Below are 25,211 nucleotides of genomic sequence, written 5' to 3' on the forward strand. Positions count from 1 at the left end.
CAAAGCAGTTGGGCCTGGGATAGGGTTACCCGGTGAGCGCATGAAAAACTCATTAGCTTCCTCTCCGTCTGGACACTAGAAAATTTATTTAAGTATGTCTGAAGTCACAGGGGAAATAGGATTTCTGACTATCCTTTGGTCAGGAAACATATATACACATGTGTGTATACATATGTAAATTCATATATGTATAAAACTCATACATGACACTGATGTGTGACACAGAGCTTGTCTGCAACAAGAAGAAAACGTCCAATGCAAGCAATACAATAAGAAAATGAATGAATAAATAAATAATAAAATAATAATAATATAATGGAGGTTGGAAACAGTAAGCATGGATTTCTCAAGGTACACTGTTTGTATGCATTGTCTAGTGTTCAATACGAACCGGTGGTTTTTGGTTGTTTTTCTCTCAGTGAGGGCACAAACATAGCCCAGCTGCCTATCCTTATGACAGTCAATGTAACTCACTAGTTTTAGAAATACATCCCCCTGTCAAGTTTGGCTGAAGTTGTTTTAAAAGTTATTTGGAGGAGGGCTTTCAGACACATCTGGAGAATGATCATGAGAGTTGTGTTTCCTTAGGAAATTAGATCTGGGGGGGGGAGAAGAGAGAGAAAAGAAAAAAAAAAAAAAAAGAAAAAAAATCAGAAAGGATGAGGGATATAGTTAGAATGAAGTACTACAGAGGAGTTTTGTGTCTCTGACTCTGAATCCTGACTCTATATTCTTTCTATATTTGCAGGGAATGACCCTACTTTATGTGTGCCTTGGTTCTCCCTTAATGTAAAAATTACACTTCCACACTCAGAGGGATATTGGCATGCTAAACTCCCATTAAGGAGCATAAACTGTTCAGACACTGCAGGTATAAAACCATATACGATGACCAGACAGTCGGAAAGCGGCTACATTGCTGTAAATCAGAAACTAGTGAAATACATACCCACACTAATAGTGTTTTAGAGGCCACAGGTCTTTCATTTCTGAAGAGACTGAAATTTGCCCAAAGTATAAGGATGTTCTTTCCCTTGAGCTTACTAATTCTGCACTGCATTGCTCACTGTCTCTATTTTCAGCTGTTGCTTCACTATCTAATTGGCTGTATTGCAATTGCTTCTTTTCTTTTTACACAGAATAGAATATTCAGGGAATATTATACTAGATAAAACTTACATAATGGAGCAGGGGGGAGATATTTTTGTTTATGTTCCATTTCTTTAAATGTTTATAATTTAACACATTTTATTCTCAGATATATTTTTTTTTCTTGCTGCTCCTGTCGGGAGAAAAAAATCCTTGATTTTTAAGTGCTTAGTGAGAAAAAAAATATATATTCTAGGTGTTTTTTAAAATATACATACAATAGTTTAATTACTGAGAAAACAGGCACCATCTTTTCTTACACCACATGCAACTGTAAACCTGAATTCAGTGCAAGAGTACATAAGGATAGCATATGTTGTAGTTAGCTAAAACCATGACAACATAGTCCATGGAATTATTTGAAAAAGCCTAATACCATTTCATAGGGTTATTATGAAGGTGCACAAGTCAGTGCGTGCCCAAAGAGTCAAAAGATATATAAATATTTTTGAAGAAGTAACTTGTTGAATTCATTTCAGGGAAGTTACTTGTCAGAATGTTACCACTGAAAGACGCCATTGTATTAGCTGGACCAAAATTATTGTGTCATAAGAGCCCTCAGAAAGTATTAAACCTTTTATTTCCAACATGAGTGATAGGTGATTCTAAAATATGTTTTTGCATAACTGTGAAACCAGGTAAAGCCAGTTAGTATATGTGTGTGGAAAGGAAGGAAGTTTGTCCAAACTGATTAATACATGTACTCAATATTTTATCACTAACAATTCAGACCAAAACCACACCCTCAGAAACAACTCAGCTCAGAAAAACTGTGCATTTAAGTTTCAAATTTTTTCACTCTATAAACCATTCACTGTTCAGTTGCTTATTATTTCTATCTCCTGCTATTTTCTTTCAGTTTCAGAGCAGAGATCATTTTATGCTTCAAAAGCAGGGTGTTCACTTGCATTTTTACACCTGATGAAAGCAGCATATTCTCTGGCAGTACAGTATTTTCTGTTCAGGCAAAGAAGGAGTTTTCTCGAAGTATCAACTACTAACACTGATTATAGCTGCATGTCTTAGAAACCATTTTGCAAAAGCCACAGAAGGAAAAAATGGAAAGAAAAGCCACACTGTGTCATTAAAAATTACTTTAACAAGCATTATTATGAGAAATTGGGACTGTAAGCTTAATAAACAGCATTACTGAAGAACTGAAGTAGGTTTATGTGAGCATCCTGCAGCCATGGTGCAACGATCCTAAGGGATGGACCTGTGCACTGTTGGCTTACTCAGCAGTAGGAGTACGTTCCAAACCAGGCACAGACACACTGTGTCGCCACGCTCAAATCCACCAAGGCACACTGTACACTGCAAATGTGTTTATGCTGGCTGCAGAAGAACAGATGATACGCAATGAGGCATGAAGCCTGCTGGAACAAAGCTCCTGTCAATGTTTTGGGAGCTTATCTAAGTGAGTTTAGAAAACGTGTCATGTGGTTGCAGTGGGCTTGATCTGGCAGAAGGCTGAAAGCTAGGTTTTCTATACCACAGTTTCACTGAGCATTTATGCACAGCTTCTTTTCATTATAATCTAACTAAAACTTTGACACAATTACTATGAAGAATTATTTGCTGCACCTACTTTACTTAGCATGAAAGTTTATGTTTCCAGTAGTTCTGATATGTCTTAACAGTAAACCCAAACAGCCTACTTCTAATGTCACTTACGCTACTGTAACTCTAGGGAACGACTCTTTCCATGCATCACCTTAGTTTACCTCATGACTAATCCTAAGACTTCCTTATAGGCAAGCATTCAGGGCCTTCCAAGTTATATCTGTTATATGACTAAGAGAATGTCTACAACAGTGTAGCAGAAGTTACACTTTTGAAGCAGACCTCCCAGATGTCCCCACTTTGCACTTTGGTTCACATCACAGAGGAATCTCAGAGCTAATGAACTGGATTCCTCACCAATGAAGCTGAATCAAAAGATGTGTTCCAGGAGTGCACCTAATGCATCCTGCTGCTAAGGAGGGTTCAGTCCAAGGAAGGGATGACACTAGAACAAGGCCTGAGTAAGCACACAGACAGCTGCTGTGACTGCTGTTCAATATGTTGTTCCGAATCTCTTGACCCACCATCTTTCTTGACCACCATCTTCCTGTTGGTATGAGTCTGCTAAATAAGACAGCCATATGCCATTTCTACACCCAATAATTGAACCGTGGTCTAAATAAAGCTACAATGTGCTGAAGAGACTGTGGAAGAAGCTTCAAGCTCAAATTTGGCAGAGTGGTAAACTGTGAGGTAAGAAATGGATGCCAAATGTGGTAATTTTAACCAAATCTATATTTTGAGTGCATGCAAAACAAGTGTAAAATACATAATGCAGAACGGGAAAAAAAGGTTAACCGCGGTAAAGGCATGTGTATAACCTGCAGAGTTCCTACATAAGTGATAAATATTTATTTCCCATGCATGCATAGTAGGCTGTGAAAGTAGTTCTGAAAGTCAAAAAACTTAAGAAAAAGGGTCTTAAATATTCCTGGAATCTGTTTTTTCCTGTACCTCTTTTTTCTTGAGGGGTAGAAGATAGGAGTCAAACATTATTTGAACATAGGATACTAAATTCTGCTTTTGATTGCACTATAGTAAAACAATATTGCAGGTCATTATATGTAACTCAGTCAAATGGACTAGGCATTCTACAAGACAAGTATTTCCTTATTATTTTGTTGCCTGCCAAAAGTTTAACCCCCAAAACACAAGCATTTTGAGCAAAGCTTGGTGTCCAGGAAAATGTAGACAAGATGATCAAGGACTGACTCAGCTGGATAACACCATTACTGGGTTCAGTAGGAGAGGACTAAATCCTAAGAATCCCCAGATGATGTGAGATAAGAAATCCCACCACACTGAACTGTTAGGAAGATGGAAATAGTACACGTTTTATAAATGACATCATGTAACATAATCTAACCCTGAAATTAGCTCGAACTTTGAAGTTAGCCCTATTTTGGACAGGTGCTAAGAGAGAGAACATCTTGGATGAAATGGCTTCCAGACATCCCTTCCACCTTAAATTATTCTACAACTCCACAATTTCTAATATTTGTTACTAGAAATATAAAATTGCTTGATAAAGAACACACAATGCCAATGAGGCCTTCTCTTGTTTCAGGGCTCAGTGTTTTCTTCAAATAGTATTTCACATGCTGGAGGAAAGAATTCTGGTGGCCAAAACTTACAGTGCTTCACCGCAATGAGAATGAATTGGTTTTTACAAAAATACATAAGGTTTATCTCAGAGCTTGAGCCTTTAATTTAAAAAAGTTTACACCACAGGTGAGGCCAAGTTATTTATCACCCATAGAGCCTTGCAATTACATGGATTAAATGAGGACTCCAGAAGAAGCAAGTTCTGCTTCTAGCCTCCTCTTACACCGTGTTACCTTAGGCAAAAAAAAAAAAAAAACACAACAAAAACCACCCCCAAAAAAAAAACCTTCAATGCTTCAATACAAGTGAAATTTTTTCGCCACAAATAGGTCAATGAGCAGTTAGGACAAAGTAAAATTTTACTTATACTAATTTAAATTACACGTATATCCAAATGTCTGAAAAATCAGAGTTGATTTCCCTTAAGCCTTAGCTCTCTTGTTATAAAACAGGAAATGTGATAGGGCCTTGGCACAGAAACTACTAGAAGAAAATTCTTTGTCTTCTGTTTTACGTGAGTCAGAATAAATTATCATAATAGTCTGTTTTGGCCTTAATCTGTACTTCATTTTCTCACACAGGTTACGTGAGGATAAATTCACTTGGGTATTATTGGTGATAGGAGCAATTTAAGCAGATAATAGATAGAGAATGTTCGTTCCAAAGAAATGGATTGACAATTAAAGATAAATATCATAATCAGTTCTCCAGTTTTATTATTATCTGCATACACAGGTAAACACAGATATACACAAAAACATTTGATTTGAAAAAAAAAAGAATGTGCATTTTTGAAATATTAACATTTTAATCATAAATATGTGCATTAGCTAATTCTCCCAATACTCTGGCAAAGTAGGGAAATAAGTATTAATATTCCTTCTTTAGCTGAAGGAAAATCGAGAGACTGTGGTGAGCAGTAAGTGGTTTTTTTTCTAAGACCATGTATCAAATTAAAGGAAGAACTTAGCTCCTGGTTCTGTTCTCATTCCCTCACTCTGTGTTGCCTCTAACTTGATTAGTTTCTTATGACTAACCATTAATAATTCCACATTATGCAATCATCCCTAGGTAAAAGAGAAGTTTATTCTTAATAAATGACAGGGAAGATAAACAATTTTAGAGTACCACAAAATGTATAATAATCAGATTAATTAAAGTGGACTCTGCTTGATTATGGCCATAACCTGATATACCCAGCCAGTCAGTCTCTCGCAGGCTCTAATTGCCAGAGAAAATTACATTTCAAATGTATCAGGAAAAGAGAATCTTTTCCTGCATTTAGAGTAGTCATTATTTTTCTTCTCTGCAAACTATATAAAATCCAGAATAACCCTTTCTACTCCTTAGTAAGCTAAATAAATAATAATAACAACAATTAAAAAAAATCTGTGTAATCAACAGAAGTCTTGGTAAAGCAAGGTAATAATTTTCAGTGAACAGCAAAAAAACCTGCCTCTTCACAGTGAACTAGAAGTTATTCAACTTCAACAAATCTGATCTGATCACCCCAGACAGCATTTGACCAATTAGTCTCATTTAGCAAAGCACATAAGTGCATGCTTAGTATTAATTCGGTAACACCTTCATGGTCATTAAGAGGATGACCATGTCCTTTACGATCAAGGACATACCTGGACAACATACTGAAACTGGATCTCTGCTATTACATTGTGGTTCAAACCAACCAGTGAAGTAAATACAATGTGTGACGTGGTACACGGGCTCTATCTGCCTTCCTGTAAACAGGGAATTTCTTACTGGTTAGCCTTGCAGAGCAATATATATCTGGCAAACAGCCTGAGAGGTGGTGCTGAATGCAAATTTATCCATGTTCTCATTGAAGAAGATGTGAACGTCAGGAAGGGCAACTACAAACATAAATTTCAAAGAGGACAGAATTCTGTACTGGGTTATTTTAGGCACAACCATCACTTCTGTTTCTTTGCTGGTAGAGCAAATAGGTTTCCCTGCTCACTCTCAGACAGTAATCATTTTGCTTTTCCAAAATCCTTAAGGAAACACAGAGGGGAAAGCTTGGATACTTTGAAAAGATAAGAAATCTTTACAAACACCACATTATGCTGGAAAACTGAAGAAGTTTTGCAGCCTTTGGGGTTTTGAAAGTCACATAATGAAATGCCAGGTTCTGTGTTAGCACAGCAAACCCCACCAGTTCTTAAATCTTCCTGGCTGGCTCCATGGCCAAAGGCCCCTTCTTCTAGGCAATTTGTGGGTGGAGAAACCCTGCAGCAGCAACTCTAGAGTGACAGGCCATGCCTCTACATCTTGACACCACCTGATGCCATTTTTCTTCTTCCCCCAGCTTTCTCTGAAGTGTAACTGGAAGCAGGAAAGACTGCTTACGGATGTGATGGGACCTGAAACTCTGAAGCAACTTGGAAAAATTCTATATCTTCCTTAGGATTGCCCTTTTAGAAAAGAAAGAGGACCAGGGTCGCATTTGCACTCCTCCTGGCCCCAGGACAGGTGATTCTCACTGCCGTGAATGATCCAGCCTGTCACTTATGCAGACAGCAGCAATGATGGACTGCTAGTGCTGCCTGTAAATTAAATTCCAATTAACTGCACCATCTCCTTGATAGTTAGAACTAGCCCCCTCCTTCCTTACTTCTGTTCTTAATGCTTATACCTACAGAGACTTGAGGCACCAACTCCAGAGAGGAAAGCAAATTAGGCCTTGAGCTTTTTCTTCATTTGATTTGTCTTGAGCTTGGCCTCAGCCCCAGTAGCTGCTCCAGCCTCAATACTTCACCTTTGACCAGCAGGGACAGAGCTTTAGCAGTCCCTTGGAGGCTGAGGTCATGTTTGTACTGTGGATCAATAAGCTGAGTTTTTCAGTCTAATGGCCCTGCTAGCATTGTACTTCCACAGAAGTCCAAGGCAAGATTTTCTTCTGAAAGGGCCCAAAAGCCATTATACACCTTGCACATTAGGCATATTGTCAGTAGCACATACATAACAGCAGGTGCAGGTGCAGCAGCACCTACAAATTCAGCTCCAATAACCACTTGTTCTCAAAACACTGTCACACAAAGAATACAAAGTAAATCCACAATTCAGAAGTTTTAGTGGAAGTGAAGAACTCCCACCTTGTTTCAGGTGGTTATTATGTGAGTAATCTGTAATCCTAATTTGCCATTTACTCTTGCCTTCTTTTGGTTAGCCCTTGACTCCAAAGACTTCTGTCCAGAGACTCTGCAGGGTTACAGCCTTTAAAAAGATGTATTTTTAAGTAAGCATAGGGAAAGAATTTCCACTAATTTATGGAAATCTGGCTTCCCAGAGAATGACAATAAACCAAAATGAGCGTGGATCACTAAAGGGGAGATTGTATAAGACACGGGTGCGTGACAAGAAAAATGAAGGGCTTTTGTGAGAAAGGAATTCCCATGGGTTTTTAACCAAGTCTCTGAAAACCTGAACTTTTTCACTGGAAATGCCAACCCAGTATACTGGGATTCTTATGGAGACAGTGACTGGGGAATAAGAAAAACTTTCAGCTATCATTCTTTCAAAATCATTCTGGTTAAGGCCAAAATCTTGATAATTATTACATGGCCAATACTTCTTCCACCGATCACCACTGCTTATTAACCTAGAAAATGCAGCATAATTCTGTATTATAAACATTAGATTGGACATCAGAAAACTTGATATAACCTGTGAGCAAATAAGAATGTTCTTCAAAGACCGTTACCATAACTGGAATGAATATATCAGACACAGTTCTTTTCTTTCCACATAAAACTGACTCAAATGTGTAAGCACTAACAGGAACTGATAAGGTTTTCTTTTAAAAATGTTCGATGTAGAAAAGACAGCATACACTGTAGGTAATGTAGCTCAAGAATAATGATATCATATTCCAGGAATAGACACAAGATGCTCCAGGTTGAGATAATGGAAACAATTTAGGGCACAATTTAAGCTAAATCTAAATTATGTCTGTTTGAGAGAGCTATAAATTCAGTCAGGAAGGAAAAGGAGTAAGTACATGACTGCAGGTTTTCAGTGAAGTAGAGCGCTCTGGATAATTGTTGAACCTGAGTTTTTAATCTATAATTGAGGTGATTATTTAATTTGAATTTTATTAGGAACCATGCACTGTAGCAACATCCTCTTTCAGTTTACAGATACCAGCTGTGTAACATAGGCGTGAAGAACTAGGATGAAACATTACACTTCACTGGAAATTCAGCATGTCTAATTAGTCACCTAAAGGACTGATTAATTAAGTTTGGGGGGGATGGGGAGGGTTGTTTCCATCGTACTAAATCCTTCCTGAAAATGTACAGATATTCCAATAAGAGCAATCGGAAGGAAACCAAATTACAGAAGGCCACTACTGTTATTTCTGATCTTGCAGAAATCCTTTGCTAGATACTACATACCACAGTGAAATACTGGAATTTCATTAAATCAGTGTACTTGCTGCTAGATAAAATTTTAACAGAGAGAATGGTGTTGCTCAATTTTCTTGAAAAAATAGTAACAGCTTTTAGAACTTGTACTTTTGCTAACACTTAAATCAAGTATCTCAAAAATGCCTTTGATTTTAATGACAATGAAATATTTGCAATAAATTCAGATCATAATATCTGGCAACTATTAAAAACATCCAACATTTTTAATAGTCTCTTACAACTCTTACAAGCAGAGGTGTTGGGTGAGCTGATCTCCAGAGGTTCCTTCCAACCCCTACCATTCTGTGATTCTGTGGTATCCCTTTGGTCAGTTGGGGTCAGCTGTCCCAGCTGTGCCCCCTCCCAGCTTCTTGTGCCCCCCAGCCGGCTCGCTGGTGGGGTGGGGTGAGGAGCAGAAAAGGCCTAGACTCTGTCTAGGCCCTGCTCAGCAGTAGTTAAAACATCCCTGTGTTATCAATGCAGTTTTCAGCACAAACGCAAAACACAGCCCCATACTAGCTACTATAAAGAAAATTAACTCTATCCCAGCCAAAACCAGCACGTATGTTTTCCCTGTTAGTCCTCTGCACAACAGCAATGGAGCTCTGCTGCCCTTCTCTCCTCCTTACTCAGGGTAAACCTTTCCGACTGGCAGTTCATGGACCCCTGCCTCAGCTGGGAGAACTGATCTTGTCCAAACAACACATGAAAGGGCAAAACTGGGGAAATATTAGCTACACATTTACCTCTTATTTAATACGAATAATGTGCATCGCGGTATTCCCTAGCAGCCAGACACTGCTGTGCTTTCGCCCTCCTCATACCAACAGACAGAAACAGGCAGTTTATAACCTGCCAATAGGAGTCCTTGTAAACATAACGAAGGGGAATCATCTTGGATTGAAAATCATAGTCAGGATCAGATACCCATGCTTATCCTATGTTGCATAAATGTATAGAACACTAAATGAGTAATTCATGTCACCATATAAGCTGTAGCATTATCAGGCATACAAATATGACTGTATCTGAAATATGACAGGTAGAAAAATATGTGAGCATCAACAAAACTATTTAGGAGGCTTTTCTTTCCTGTAAAAGTTAGAAGTTGGTATTCTTCAAACTGTTGTAAATATTTATATTTTTTACTACTATAGTTTTATAAGGACATTACATACAGTATCCTCCAGTACTTCTGCTTTAGCTAACAGACTTAAAAGTATCAAATTGAAAGCATCAAAGCCTGGACAGAGAGAGGCACAGCTTTGAACTACCATCCTCATGTATCAGTTATCAAACTCGGCTGGGATGTTCTTCCTTCAAAATATGTTTCATCTTCCCATCAAAAATGTTTTCCAAGGGAAAAAATCCATTAACAAACAACAGCCTTTCTTTCTGTCCTTCAACATCTTCCATGGGGAAATATTTGAACATTTTTTTCAGCAGGGAACTTTTTACAAAACAGTACCTTCCAGGCTGCTTCGATTTGATCAATATTCTACTTGCTTTTCTGTCTTTGCTGCAGCTATTCCACTTGGCATAAATGACTAAGTAATCTTCCAGCCATAAGCTGAAATCTCAGAGAAGAATAATCGCTACCATAAATTCCGTGTTTTGTCCCTTTTTTCTCTCAAAACCAAAAAATATTTATGGTTTTTACCAGTGCAAAGGAACAAAAATGCTGGAGCCACATCCAACTTCCAACTCGAATACCGTCCAACAACTCCCCAAGTAAGCAAACATCCACAGGCCAACAGTCCATATACAGATACCTAGGGAAATATTTTTCCTTCTGCTGCACTATGCAGAAGAACATAACTCCAAGTAGACCAAATCTGATCAGACAAAACCAAAGATGTACCCAGCCCACCATCCTGCACCCCGAAATGGTCAGTAAAAGAAAGAAAGTTAAGAAAGGTCATAAATATCAGAATAGCATACATACCCAAAAGGAATACAAGCAAGCAAACCCCAGATACCAGCTGAGCACTCTGGATAGCTCTTCGACAAATTCACTAGATCTCAGCAACTGTAACAGAGTTCCATCACTAACAGCCATCATTCCAGACCTACATCCTCATGTAATGTTGACCCACACCACACAAACATTTCATGTATTTTTTGCCCCCATTTCCAGGCAGGTCATGAACTGTGAACACCCGTCATTAGTAGCAACCTATTTCAAAGCAAAGAACCAGTGATGTCGTATGTGGCATGCTGGCACTGCAGCCCACCAAGTCCAAGGTGGGTCTGGATGCGCAAAGAGCCCCTTTGCTACTTCTTGTCTAACATAACTTACTTTGTCAGATATTGGCAAAGAACAGTTGAAGACAGAAGATGCCTAAATTAAATAATTTTTTCTAACCAGTTTGAGGTTAACAGGCTCTTAAAATTTCTCAGTAGAAACATTGTAAATTCAAGCTCATTGACAATAAACTTGCTTTTCTCAGTTAGGCTTTAGTAGTAGCTTACGGATCTCCAGGTCAGTGCAAACCATATAATGAAAACCAATTCCGGTTTCTTTCAAGCCGTGTCACATGCATTTTGTTTTTTATTAACACTAAGCATACTATAGTTATACTACTAATGAAATATTATTCTATTATACATACAAACTCTTCATCCAAGAGCTCCTAAAATAGAATTAAACTTCAGTTGCCTCACACTGAAGCTAGGAAATCATCATCAAGATTAATTGCTATGTAGAATTAAAAATTTTAAAAATCCTACTCTTTAATACTGAAAATGCCCTTCAACACCTGTATTTTCTTACAGGGTTTTTTCAGACATAGCATTCCTTCAGTTCAAAATAAACAAGGAAGATAAACCAGTGAGCAAGTTCCAAACATCCACTGCTTCTACCTTGAACAGGATTATTTTGTGCTGTTCTCCATTTTAAGAGGTGAAAAGGCATCCCCCAGGGACTGCTCTGCACCCAAGTAAAAGATGCAATTAAAAATCAGTCTTGTAAAACGTTATTGTTTCTCACAGACAGGTAGAACAGCACTCGCAGTCTTGTGCAACCTGAATATAAATGAGCTCCTATTGTATCCCATAAAATTTGCCCCTATTCATCAGAACTGTGGGTCCCTGTGTGCTCAAAAGGTAAAACAAGGATAGTGAAGCTGATAATAAAGATAATCAGAACCTAGCCTGGCAGGGCAATAACAATTATTGCCCAGCCAACAACAAATAACTTCCATCTGGACATACACTTTCAGTGTATTTCTGGTTTTAAGAAATTTCCATGAAATATATACAGATGTTATATTTCAAACAAAACCAGTTCCCTTCATCTACTAAATCAAGCACTTAAGGACCATAAACGACTCTTAAAATATATTTTTATTTAAAAGACTTATAGGTGCATGGTGTATGGCATTAGTAGGAAAAAAGAATCAGACAGATGCAATGTCCAGTATTCACTGCTCAGCCTTTGACTACCATTATCAGCAACTGATGCCTAAGGAAGGAGTAAACAAGCAAGGGAACAGTAGCAATATTTCCTTAACAGCAAAGGGACTTCCCAAGCCAAAGTTTGTGCCTATACCTTTGATCTGATAGGACTTCAAGGGGCTTTTGCCAAGAATTCATTAAATGATTTCACAGCCTGGTTGTGTAAAAGAATTTCTAACAGTTTTAAATTGTTTTGAAAGCTTTCAGGATAAAAAATTGTGTTTGATACCTTGATTCCTTGCACCGTGAGAAAAAGAATAAATAATCTGTGTTGTTCTTTTCCACATTGTTCAAGTTGAGTAAAAATTCTGTGTTTTTGCTCAGATATGTTTATTGTAAAGTTGAAATGTGTCTGTGACCTTCATCTCCCCATATATGGAAGTTGTCTCATATTCTTAATTGCTGGCCTTTTTATTCTTTTCTAATTTTACTCTTTCACTTTTGAGAAAGAAGTCCAGACCAGCATAAAAATTTCAATACATGAACACAGCATGGATTTAAGCAAGTATATATGCAACACCACAATGACATTTTCAGGTTTATTCACTGTTCTTGCTTACTAGTGCCCAATTTTGACTGTTGCTGAGTTTGAGGAGACATTTTCAAGGAGCTGTACACAGCATTGCTGGCTAAATGCTAATAACTAATTTCAGGGCCATCAATGCAATATGTATACTGTAGCCTGTTTCCAAATATGAATTACTTATATTATTTTAATATGAAGTTTCATCTGTTATTTTACTGAAAAATTGCTCTAACATAAAGTTTCCCTATAATTTTTTGCAACAAGAGTTAGTTCCCATCGCCCTTAACAGTTTGGTTTCACCATTCAAATTGGCCACTTCTGTGTTATCCACATTTAAAATAACTCATTTTAATAATTTGCTGAACCTGGTGAAAAAAGAATTAAGGGTTGAAGGCAACAAAGAACTAGTGAACTCAACATTTTGGTGGTAAGTATATGGGAGAATGATTTGTCTTCAACATGAAGAGCATCTTATTTCTGCTGATCGAACTGTAGAATAAGAAAACTTCTTTACACATTTTGTTAGGACTACAGTGCTTCTGTAACAAAGTAAACCAGGAAAAAAAAGATAAAAACATTTTCAAACAATTTGTTTGGATTTCATATAATAAGTATTTAGTTCTGCATAAGTAAATAGGCAGAAGGTAAGAAAAATAATGTTGTTATTTGTAATGCTCATGAAGTTATACTAAATCAACATAATATTGTACTTTGCTTTTACTGTAGGATCATTATACATGCATACTTTAAAAAATGAATGTACAAATTACGTGCTTTTTTAATTCGTGGATTAAATATATGAAATTTATCTTTTCCTACAAGATACCCTGAAACCTGGCATTTATCTTGTTTCTGTCATGATTGGGTTGCACATCTGAGAGGATGTGTTTTTAAGAAGTGACTTGATTTTAGTACTAAAGACAGATCTCTCTCTTTGCACAAGTACTAAATAACTGTGAGGGACTATTTTAAGGGTGTAAAAGAACTACACACAAAAAAGGAAACAAAATTTGACAGTTTATCCTAATTCAGGAGCTAAATTTATAAGCTATGTCACTCTCCATCAATTTTTCCAGCTCATGTTCCCAGATGAAGTCCTAGATGGCATAAAGAAACTGAAATGCTAAACACACAGTCCACATATGCATAAGTTACAACATAGAGTAAAATCAGCTGTAAGCATGAGGGGACCGTGTGGTTTCACTCTGAATGCAGCTCTAGGAGGACTATGTACCACAGCAGAAAAAGTAATTTATGCACACGTTAGATGATCATCAGCTTGCGGAAAGGCCCCCATTGATTTTGCCATTTGATCTTCCATGAATAATTCTAGAGAAAGCCCCAAATTAATCCGTCAAACAAATGCCAGGGAAGGATCAAGCTGAAACACTACCTGGTATTCTTGGTAAACACAGGAATGGCACCGCTGCTCGGATCACAGTACACAATCGCACTGGAAAATGTGAAAACTCTCAATAATAATATCTTTCTACAATTATGTTTAAAAGCCAGAAACCAGCACATTTTGGCCAGATAAAGACATATGGTTATGGTCCAGATCTGCAAACATATCTAAGCGCTTCACTGTAATTTACCACTCTCAACATGAGATTGGCTTATGAACGCTTTTGTCGGAAAGAGGGTCTCAGTGCTTCCAGCTTCCAATACCTACTGCTGGCCCACGGCTCCTACACAGCTGGGCAATTTCATTCTACTTAGCAAAGAGGCTACAGATAATTAAAAGCAATGTTGTCTTTTGGAAAGCAAAGAAAGGAGGGTATTAAACCTTTCCATCACTTCAAACCAGAATGCTCAGACTCAGTCTCCGCTAACAATTTTGGAGTAAACAAAGCCACACTGGCTGCAAAATGCAGGCTTTAAAAATATTTGAAATATACTGAAATCATGAATATATTTAAATGTCACTTTCTTCTTTCTTAGAACACTTCTACAGATATTTTGAAACCTTCAAAGGAAAGAAACATGCCACAAACTGCAATATCTCCAGTCTTTAAAGTGCATGTAGGAGACAACTCCAGCTAACAGAAATGTTGCTGGTAGAGGCAGTGTACATTTGACTACAGTTAGGCTGCAATACATCCCTTCTTCAGATAGGCAACTGTTGTTTTCCCTACCCAGCTGTGGCGATTTTGCAAGTGATCTCCTGCAGATACCCAAGTCAGAACAAAAGACATCAGTGTTCATTGGTACTGATGTCTTTCAGTCCTAGAAGTGAGAGACCTGGATTAATTTAATTCATTTAACTAAGAAAAAAATATAGAAAAAGTTATGCAGGTCCTCTCCTTCCCCAGCTATATTAATCTTAGGTGAACGCTACATGTAATTAGCCCCGACTTGTGCTTCCAGTGCTGTCCTTACCCAGAGAAGTCAGAGACTTTATTAAGGAAACCACATAACTGCTGTCAAGCACTCCTTTTTATTGAGCTTTACGCCCATTTTTTTCTCCCTGAAAGCAAGTTTATCAGTGCATTCAGCCTCCTCCAAATCCCCACGCTGCTTCATTGCCAGTCACTGGAAGAAGTAGGTTCTCCAAAACTGCTCCTGTGGCCCCACGCAAGCTAGTCAACAGATGATGCTATGGAGGGGGTAAAAGGACTTAGCTCTTATTCAAACGCTCAGTCATCTGGAGAGGTATATATGGGAAAGATAGTTGACAGAATCTAAAATTTTACAAGGAGAATATTGAGGATACTTCTAATTGCTGACTCACAGCTTTGCAGTATGATATCAGTGAAGAATACTACATTGCAAGTTCAGGAGAATGATAAACTGTAAACGCCTCATAACAAAGAAACAGTTACACTGTTCCCATCTTTTTTATTTTTTAAGATAATACCAACAATAAAAATAAGTTTGTGAGTTCTTGTTTTATAAGTACAGGAAGCAGTTTTGAAAGGAAGAAACTCATTAATATACTGATGACAATCCTAAATATTTCAAGATTCAAAAGAAATGTTGCAATAAATAAAATAATTTTCCACCTTGGAAAATCTTATTTTCATACAAAAGAAAACATCCTCACAAAACAAAGGCTTATAGGATGTTTGAGACTCCACTCAAAACAGGGAATAACATAAGTTGCTTCAGAAAAAAAAATCTGAAAGAGTATATTTTGTAAATCACAAAATGCTCAAGAATGTTTCTTTTTTTTTTGATTTTCCACATTACATAATATTGGACTAAAATTATGTCTTCAATAATGTGAAAAGTGGGAGGGGAAAGAATATATATCTTGAACAAGATCTGATTTTGACTTTGCAATCATTTATTCTCTACAGAAAGAAATAAATGCATATTTTTTAATGAGAAATTATTTTTTTTGTTGTTGGGGATGAAACAACACAGAAGAGTGGCAAATGTTTAACCAGGAAATCTCTCAGAAGCTTTTTCAGTTTCACGCTGATCCAGTACCGTTTTTATCTGAACATCTTGTCTGTGCATTTTACAAATTTCTTAGCTGTTATAATTCTCCCAGTCTGATAGCTCCCAGCAGAGCTGGGTAGCAGCGGGGCCTCATTGTGCCAGCTGCAATACAAAGCACAATGGCAGACGTTTTATCTGCCCCAAATTGCTTATAATCCAGTGGCCGTGACACACGGCTGGCTGGTGATAGCGCAATCACAACTGGGAAACAGGCCCTTCTCCAGTAAGGTTGCCAGTATTTCACACAAAGGGTTAAAGTAATATTTATCAATCCCTAGCAGAAAGGTTTCATTTTGAAGACAATCAAGCATTTGAAATCTCTCCAGCCAGTGACTGCTCAGGAAACAAACACATTACCCAGGCTCTACTTTCACCGGCGCCGCATACAGAGAGCCAGCGTGCTCCACAGCCTTCTGGAAGCTGTCTAGGCAGAGTCCTTTTGGACACAGTTATTTCATCTGGCAAAAGCAGCTGAGGCTTTTGATTCCTTGTGCAGTATTTCTGCTCCCAAATTGCCAGTGATCATAATTTCATGAGAAGCAGTTTAGAAAGGGGGAAAAAAACCCCTCCAAACCCCAAGTTTGGCTACTTTCTCTATGTCGAAAACTGTAAGCTTGCTACTGAAGTTGCTTGTTGAATACCTGAATTTACTGCAACGCTAAAAAAAATGCCCTGGTTTTGTCTCCACCTTCCTTTTTAAAAATGGAATCAGAATTTTTGCACATTTGCTCGTCTGCAAGGTTGGGATCTCCCGATAATCTTTAATTCGAACGATGTGCAAATTGCTGCCTCAGATACACCACTGCTTAACCACAGGGTTGCCAGTTTTGTCTTGTAGGCATAACTAAAAATGGATTTTAAATGACACTGATACAGAAGGTTTTTTCTCCTTTGGACTTAATTCAGCATTCAGCCAAAAATGTAAATTGCACTGCCTAGCAAGGAAGAAGGAACTCCTAAAACTGATTTGCTTCAGAGGAAACTTCTGCTCTGCTGATGGTGGGTCCCTTTCAGAAGGTTGTCTCCCATCACTCAACCCTACCCTTCGGCAGCTGGAGATGGTGTTCAGTCAAGTCTCTCTTCAAGCAGTAATAAGATAAAAAAAGTTATCATAGAAAAACCTGATACATAAATAATGGGCTGCTGCTTAACACCTGTTTAATTATTACATGCAGGCTATATCTTTTCTACAGGCATTTTTAATTTATCTCTAAGAGGATTTATGGGATGGATATGCTATCTGAAACACAGATGATGAGGTCAGTGCAGCCCAAGGTATTTCATTTCAGCTTTTACAATTAACACACACACTGGAAGTGCTGGAAAGTTCTCAGAAGAGCAGTGGATTTGTCAAGCACTCTCCCTCTCTCCCACATGCATTTGCAAGGGGAGGTGATGGAAGACCAACAGCAAGTATACCAGTACTGTGCAAATTAGAAAGCCACAGATGGACAAGCTCTGGGAGAGAACAGTACAAACAAACATGCCACAAAGAACCACCAGGTGCAGAATTTTTTACTTCTTGCAGTAAGTTTCACCATGGAGAAAGAAAGTCTCCAGGGTACAGCTTTGCTAAATGCACCTTGTTGAGAATGAAGCCAGCTTCACTCTCTCTTTGTAGTTAACTTTCAACCGCCACACTTTGATGGCAGAACTCATTGAACTTCTGTCTGTTTTTAAAAGAAATACCCCTTAAAACATCACCCTTTGACCAGTATTATTATTTCTATCTGCCTCAGCAAACACGAAAAGAGCAGTTTCAGATGCTATGTTATTAGAGATGGGGCTGCGTAGGATGAATAAGGAAAATACTAAGACATCCTATTAAACCTAAACTCCATGCATGGTGCCGTGCTGATCTGGAACCAGGGCACCACTGTGGGAGCCAGCACTCTCCAGGGAAGGCACTGCTCTTCTGAACTCAAACTTGGAAACAAGTCTCTAAGGTGAACTGAAAGCCTAAGGATTTGCACAGATCTACTAATACATGTACAAGCTACCCTATATAGGATGCGTCCTGATGGATTGGCGGCATTATATAAGTATTGTTACAGAAAAAGCAGCACTGAAGTGGAGGGAGGGGGGCAGGGAGCAGGAGGAGGGGAAGGAAGGAAAAGAAATCTGAAAAGGAGACGCCCAGGAGATGAATTAGTAGAGAAGAGTCAGTGGTTTCATTTTCACTCGGCTCCCCAGACCTTGGTAAAGCCTATAGGTCAGCTTACTATATTTAGAAATGGATGTTTTCCTGCAGTTTTATTTGGTGATTTGAACTGGAAAAAATTATCTTGTTGAGGAAGAGAAAGGGAGAGGGCAGAACATCCTCCTGCTCCACTGAAACTGAAATTATATTTCAGACTCAGCTAAGTCTGCACCAGAATAAAAGAAAGACAAACAATTTTTAATCTGAACTTGGAGTTAAATACACATATATAATTTCAGCACTAGTGGCTGGACATTAAAAAGCAGTCATTTATTTCCTGGTTTATTAGCAGCTCCAGTCTCTGAAAGCTAACTTGGTTTCCCAGGCACAGTTGGCAGGAAGGTGGGATTTTCAGTTTGTGAGATACCATTATTCTCCCTGCCACCACCCGCTCTATGTCTTTGCATCAGAAACAAATGCACAATTGTTTGTAAATTACCAATAAACCAGAAACTCAAACAGATTTTTAATTCCAGAAAAAAAAACAGAATAGAGTTTCTGACAAAAAATACCCTCCATTATTTGGCTGTGCCATCTTTATGCCAGCTGAACAAGAGAGAATGGGAGTCAAATTAAGAGTTGCTCTCAGCTACTTGAATACCAATTCAAAGGTGAAGCATGGCTGGAACAGACAACTGCTTATTAAGTCTATGAAAAGGATAGATGTATTCTAAGGGGGAGGGGAGCAGTTACTATTCAACAACATTAAAACTGAGTGGTCTGCCGGCAACTTTCACAGGGAGAGTGCTGAGCAGCAAAAGCTGTCCAAAATGGATACAAATACTTTGTCAAGGCGCTGTGACAGATCCATTATGGGTGAGCAGCTTAGCAAAATGAACTTGATCTCAACTGTCTCACAATATAAATGCCACATGCTCGGAAGGACTTGAGCTTCCAGTTTCCCCATCCCTTCCTCTGATGTTAGCAAGTGAGAGCTGGCATCAAAGAGAAGTAGTGGGTCATGGAAACCCTTATCCACAAGAACAACCACCCCGGGAAAGACCCCCCTGTCACATGTCACATCTGCTATGCTGGGAGACTGCACGCTTTCAAACACATACATTTTCACAGTTGCTCTCTCCCCTTGTCCAGCTGCAGAAAGGAAATTTCAATGCTGTTACATACAACAAACAACACATCTGTTTGCATATGGTGATTTCTCAAGTTACACCAAAACATCATGGCATGCGACATTTTTTTCCTACCGTGAACTAATGAAGGAAACACAAAAAGGATAATGACCTAATGCTGGTAGCAACTTGAAACTTGTTAAATTACATTTCCCCAGAGTTATTAGCAGTAATGCTTCTAAACTCAGTTTATGAGGTAAACATGTGACATACATGGGTAAGTGAAAGCTAGAGCTTTTAAAACTTGTTTGATTTTCAAACAGGAAATCTAACAAAAAAATAAGTTTTATGATAACAGTTAAGGGCACATTATAATTTTTGCTCATGCTTATGTGACTGTTCAGCAAAAAGCATTTTGGCATAAGTTTAAGCCTCATTAAGGTCTCAAGAATGTAAACCTGGTGATTTCCTGAGCCATGGTGTCAGTGAGAAACTGACCACCCAAACTCAAAGGGTCTTCAGAACAACCGCAGTAGCAAGGCAGGAGGGTGGTGACTGAGGAAAGGTGAAGTATCTTACCTCTGCTCTTCAGAAGGATTTTTCTTACACTGTGATGAGTTAATTAGGAAATATAGTAATTTACAAGATTTCCTATTATTTCTTTCCTTTAAAATAACAAGCTTTGCCACTCTCTTCAGATCCATCTACTTCAAGAGAACTGCTAGAGCAGACACCAACATTTCACAGAGGATCTCTTGCTAATTCAGCATAGCACAAGCATTGCCACATGTGTAGATCTGAGTGCAGGGACATGTGGAAAAGCATATCAGAACAAAGGCTCAGCCAAATATGCCCTGCTAGCCAACACGAGGAGGGACTAAAGTACGGTAGGTGCCCTGATTGTAGAAGATACAGACTACTCTACTTGTGTATTAAAATCCAACCTTGATCTTGCTCCAAATTGCATGTTTGATGCCACAAAATAGGAAGAATAGCAAGGACTCCTGCCTGGCTGATGACCAGCTAGCTCTATATGTTGCTCCACAGGACCAAGTACTGCTGAGAAAGCACAAAATGGAAAAGTTTCAGACATGAACTTGATCACACAAGAATCACTTTTATCTCTTTCCTCTCTCTTTCTGCTCTCAGCCCTCCCTCTTTTCCAATACTACAGCACAGAGAGTTCCACCTACAAGTGAGGTCTTACTGCAGAAATACCATTTTCCAGCTCCACTCAATAAACAGACGGACAACTGATACTACGGCTCCTAACCTTAGCCAAGGTCCAACGGTGAGTTTCCTGCCATGGCATTCTAGCCAACACTGCATGGCTCATCCATGGGGTAAGGATTCCTCAGTCACATCCAAGAGTTGGTCAACGTTCGTCATACGAATCAAATACTTTCTCATGTAGTTGCCTAAAGGAATCTAATGTCACCTGAGTAATTCAGCAGCTATTTCCACTCCCCACTCACCCACACATTTTTTTAAAGCACACAGCCCAGCATTTACTACAATACTGCTTTTTAATGCCTGTATACCTTGATATTTGTAGGAGTGAGTATACTAGTGCCAATTCCAGATTTTGAGGGGTTTTGAGATGGACAACAGAGGCATTTGCTTTTCTTAAACTGGCTGAGTCCTTACTGGCCAGAATTTCTGTTTGTTTTGTCTGTTGCATTTTTTGTTTTTAAACATAGATAGTTAGATTATTGCCATGAAGTCTGAGTAGATATCCAATCTAATAGACTGAAACTTTTGCACATAAGTCTCAAAGAACTGCATTGGATTATCAGTACCATTTGATGCAAGTAACTGCTCTCCAATTTTTCAGTGTGCCCATATTAAATGAAAAGAGATATCAACTTATGGAATCACTTATCTGAACTAAGTTACCATCATCAAATGATGGCCTTATGAGATTGGATAAAGAAAGAGCCATTAACAAACTGGTAGACTGCCATGAAACCAAAGGAGAAAAATAATGAGACATCAAGCAGAATAGCATTAACTAAAAACAAACAAGCAAACAAAAAACAAACAAAAACAACCCACACATAAAAATATTAATAAAGCGGCCTCCAAGTCTTCAGTATTTACTGCACATATAATGCCAGGTTGTTATTTTTATGCACATTTTTCCAAGCCTCTGCACATTGCAGTGCCCCCTAATAGAAACAACACTGGCAGAACAGAAATAACCTGATTTTCAGGAGCTCTGTCTCCACTAAGAGATTATTTTAGTTTTCCTCAACTCCCAGTTCATCTCTGTGAGGAACGGTATTGAATGTATCACTGCTGAATAATAAATACTGACCTCACTGTAATAAATAATTCTAATAATCAATTTAAAAGCAAAGCAATATAGGAAAAATAAAAACACCTTTAAAAGTACCATTAAGAATAAAACCTGGACATATCTAAATCCTTTCACGTGTTCAGTTATTCTAGTTAACATATTCTTAAGCATGTCAAAGTCAGTATTTAAAAAAAACAAACCAAGAAAAAACCCCAAGGCTTAGCAGGATATGCTTTACAGCAACTTCTTTTTTAAATGGAGATATGTAAAGAAGAAGAAGACCATCTTGTGATGACCAATTTTTAAAGGTGAATTTTCTCTGACTTCTTACACATTTAGTAGATATTCACTGATGATTTATTGAGTACGTCTTCTGTACTTTTGAACTACATGTGGATGGTGCTTCTTCCTTTTCTAAACTCCCTAGTTATCAGCATTATTGCCTAACAGATAAGCAACTTTTCACAATTATCTTAATCAGATTAGGCTCTCCTATGCCATGCTTAGAGGACCTGTCTGAACCCAGCTTCTAGGTCTCTGGTTTCATCCCCTTTGTCCTTTTGCTTTGTTCAAGCCATGCAACTGCTAATTAAAGCAGAATAAATCAAGACGGGGAGCTACCATCACAACAGGTAATGAAGCACTAGGAATAAGAGAAACCCGATGCACTGAGCCAGGATAACAAAGGATGTTTTTAATTGTATCTCTTCACTTTCCCAACCCCACAAGTTTCTCATTGTATCTCCTCCACTATAACCTCTGCCACTGAGCTTTCACTTTTGGCCTCTTCATCTCCCTCTCAGCTCCATATTTCCAACTTGCTGGAATTTCCTTCCCTGAACCAACTGCCCATGTCTGCCTTCCCTTTTCAGCAAAGAGTGATATACACATCAAATCCACTGGCTGACATCTGTTTTCCTGGTCTTTTTGTTTGTTTGGTTGGTTTTTTTTTTTGGTGGGTTAGGTTTTTTTGTTTAGGTTTGGGTTGGTTTTTTTTTTTAGAACATTAATAAAGTTACTTTCACAAATTTTAAGTGTGTTCATGGCTTGACAGCATTGTGTGTATGTGTCACAAACCCTCGTATTTCCAGTTTCAGCCTGTGGCACAATTTGTTTTGCATTTCCTCAGTATCAGACCTTCCAGAACATTGGACACTTGCTTCTGACACAGTGAGGGAAAAATTGACCCTATAAATGTTGCCTCTTTTCAGGAAAGATCTATCTATTAAATACTTAGTTCTTTTATGATACAGAGGAGACACTCACACACATACATACACACCCACAAACACAAAAACCTCTGATAAGATGAGCTCATGGACTGCCCTCTGCTGAGATGAATCCTTCCCTTTCTGCAAGGAAGGAAAGTTCCACGTATTTCTGCAGCACCATTTTTCCTTTTTCTGCTTCCCACAAGCAACCAAGAATTGATTTATCCAATCCATAATAAAAAGCAACATAGCAATGGAAAAATATATCCATCTGATCCAGTGTTACCAATCACACTTACACAACACACCCATGCAAGATCAATTTCTCTTATGCACTCCTGCAGTATGAGTGCACCTCTGATTTGAGGAATTCATGCCCGGATCACATTAAGTGCCTGCCTGTATAATTTATCGCAAGTTATTACACGCACACAGAGTCAAACTAAAGTTCATTTTATCTAGGAAGGGAGGAGTTTCTGTACTATAAATCACAACATACTGACATCTTAGAAGCTACTCAATCTGTATGCGATACATAGGTCTGGATGCCAAACTGTTCTGGTGCTAAAAATATTATTATATATTTTACATTCCCTATTATTAAATTTACTGTCACTTCATCATCCTAGTGTTGGACTGGTGCTACCGATTTGCCTTTGATGGTCTGTACCAAAATGAATGAAAAACACAGGTTAAAAAACCCCAAACACTTTTGATACCTTGCAAAGAAGTGATGGAAGCAAACCAGACTGAATGGAGTTAAACTATCTCCTCCACAGCTTCATAAAAAGAAAACTCTGAAGTATCAACAAAGTTCTAGAAATTTATCATCATGTTCAGACTAGTAGAGAAAGCACTGACACTTTTTCTTACCTTCCTTTTTAAATCCTAACCATAAAAAACTGAATGTAGACAACAACATGTATTGTAAATAGGACTCAAAATCCTACCAGGAATATATATCTTGTCTAGATTACTTCAGAAAAAGGCTGGAAAAATGACATCATTAAGCAGCCTCCTAAACTTGATGTCAGAGATGGCAAACTAATAGTTATTTGTTGTTTCCAATTTTTTGCATACTTAGAAATTTCTACTGCAAGTTTCAGTTCAACTTTGTCAGATCGACTCTATCCAATTAAATACACTTCTTCACAATGCATCTGCTTGAGTGACACAAGTAGTGCAGGACACCCCCAATTGCCTAACTGCTTCTGACTGCCACAGCCCTTCCAGTAATCATTATTTCCACAGTGGATGTCCCTGAGACAAAGGGTTTCTAGAGCCTCACACAAGCTTAGATCAAATCCTTTCACCTTTCTCTCCACTGTTTCTCTGGAACTGGAGCAGCCTCACATACTCCAGGGTAAGAAAAACTCCTGCTTGGTCACACCATTTTTTCATTACTAAGACCCAACAGGTCTGTAGATCTATGCCCTAAGTATTAAACAATTGCTGTGAATAATAAAATTCGGTGAACAGCTCAATATGAAACTCTACCCTTACTTTAGTCTCTCTTACATACTAGCGACACGCTTGGATACCTTCTTTATAACACTGCCCACCTGATTAAACAGCTAAAGAGAAAAGAAAAGAGAAAGAGTGCCACTAAGTAATTTAACATCATTGATTATTACTATACCCAAACAGTTATTTATTACTCTAGGAGCATGTGGAATATGTGTCAATTATATCGGATTTTCTGAGCTGCCTCCCCATAAGCCCAAACATCCTTTTTTGCACTGAAATATGTTACCCTCTTGTTTCAAGAAATAAGGTATATTAAAGTTACTTGTTTTGTTCATTTATCTTCTGCCGTATATTCTTTCTGAACAAAAGTTCAATAATTAATAATAATTTAATCCTTTTTTTGAAGTGTCTTTTGGAAAAGAGGGAAAGGAGGTAAATTTTCATTTCACTTCCACCAGTGTAAATGTAAAACTAAGTAAGATAATACGTCTATAGTTTGCACTTACAGTAATGTAATAAAAATCAGTATTTGTCACAGGGCAGTAATGTAGTATGATGTGTCAAAATCAGCTTACCTATCACATCAGATGTCCGTGACCCCAATTCCACCTCAATCTGAAGAAAACTTGACCTGTTGGATATGAAGCAATACATTTTTACCCATGATAAAGTCTTGCCCATTTTGGAACAGGCTAACAAGCCACGTATTTTTGGTGGGGAAGATCAAAAAGCACTTTGTCATCACAGAGAGCTTAGCATCCCAAAACTTCCTTCCTGCTTTCCATTAAAATATT

The 25,211-nt window shown here is 38.1% G+C and overlaps 1 protein-coding gene across 2 annotated transcripts in view; it reads right to left on the reverse strand.

Annotated features, from left to right (window-relative positions):
* LOC104050949 (poly(rC)-binding protein 3) overlaps positions 1-25,211 on the reverse strand; it is a 512,398-nt gene that overhangs the window by 288,452 nt on the left and 198,735 nt on the right. The window contains exon 3 of one of the 2 annotated variants that reach the window (XM_064443231.1): positions 24,993-25,048. The exons of the other annotated variant lie outside the window; for it this stretch is intronic. The gene's annotated coding sequence lies outside the window, so the exon portion shown is untranslated. The remainder of the gene's footprint in view (positions 1-24,992; positions 25,049-25,211) is intronic. 2 annotated transcript variants of the gene reach the window in all.

Source organism: Phalacrocorax carbo, chromosome 2, assembly GCF_963921805.1.
Source record: "Phalacrocorax carbo chromosome 2, bPhaCar2.1, whole genome shotgun sequence".
NCBI lineage: Eukaryota > Metazoa > Chordata > Aves > Suliformes > Phalacrocoracidae > Phalacrocorax > Phalacrocorax carbo.